The sequence below is a fragment of the Cryptomeria japonica genome, chromosome 3, assembly GCF_030272615.1.
Source record: "Cryptomeria japonica chromosome 3, Sugi_1.0, whole genome shotgun sequence".
Lineage (NCBI taxonomy): Eukaryota > Viridiplantae > Streptophyta > Pinopsida > Cupressales > Cupressaceae > Cryptomeria > Cryptomeria japonica.
Window position 1 is genome coordinate 417,106,790 of NC_081407.1, and position 1,560 is coordinate 417,108,349.

Here is a 1,560-nt window from a genome sequence, read left to right on the forward strand (position 1 = left end):
ACTGGGAAATATGTGTTTTGCCGCTTTGATCCTTCGTACCGCTTGGGGTCTACATACCGCTTCATATCGGTAATCACTTTCTGCAAAACACCAATAGTCTAAAGACTATAATGCATCATACCGGTTGGGAACAAATACTGGTTGAGCTTTTTCTTATACATACAAAAGTGATCTCAATGTAAGTGTGTGTCCATCAATGACAATCACAACATAATCATAAAAAATGCCAACATGTTGTTCTTTTTATCCTTGCAAGAAAGAAAGATTTGATTCTTTTTAAGCACCAACTGAGAATGAGTTCCCTTTTAGTTGCACCAAATGAAAATGTAGTTCTTTTTACCTTTTGCAAACAGAGAAAAATGAGTTCTTTTTACTAACTTAGAAAGAAAGTAAGAAAGAAAGAACCAATCTAATTCCTTTTGAACCTGCAAAACACTGTTAGAACTTGCACAAAACTAGTTAGTAATCATCAAAGATCAATGGTGGGCTAGACAAGCCTAACTTTCTAACTGGTTACCAAAAAATTAAAAATAAATTTTTTTTTGCTCTCTATTTTGTATGCACTAGAAGAAGTGTTGTATGCACTAGAAGAAGTGTCAAATGCGCTAAAAGAAGTGTCAAATGCGCTAGAACAAAGATGCTCTACAGAATGTCTCACATGCACCACAAGAATTGGTATATGCGCTAAAACAAAGATTATATGCGCCAAAAGACTGTTTGTATGCTCTAAAACAAGGGTTATATGCACCAAAAGACTATTTGTATGCACTAAAACATGGGTTATATGCACCAAAGCATGTTCAGAATCCTGGGCATGAACTTGCGGAAAAAAAGAGAGTTAGAAATGTCTAAAAAAAAGTGGGGTTGAGCACCACAGTGGGCACCCAAAATGTATGCTCGGATTGTGGTACCTGCAAAAGAGACACAAACACACCAATGAAACATTATGTTAGAGGATTCAAATGAGCAAAACATATTAATCAACCAAAAACTCTAAAAACGGCTCATTGTTCTCTATCTCCAAGGATCCTTCAAATCAAGGTGGCTCTCAGCTTGGAAGAGCACTTGATCTCTAGGATGACAACCTAAAGAATGAGGGATATATGATCAAAGACCTAAATGCTTATGCAACTAAGATCTTAGTGAAGCTATTGATATAGAACTATGATATGGTGCAAAATAACAAGATTAGTGTGATATTAAGCTAGCATGAGAGTGATATGAAGATGATATGGAGCTAGCATGGAAATGAAACTGACATGATATGTTAAAAATAATAAAATATATGCTATGATGCTATTTAAAATGATCTCATTGCTATTATCAAAGAGAGGCTAAAATGCTTGATAAAATGAGACTATAACTTAGATGCATGAAGACTTGGATATGGATAATGAAGAAAGTGAGTCCTATTTATAGGAAAAATAGGGAAATGGATGGTTAAGATCGAGAAATCTTAACAAGGGCTAGGATTGAAATCTATTCAATCCATATTTACAATTTTCACCAATGAAATGGTGATAATTGTCAACAAGAGGTGGCTTGAGAGGAGATGTAAGA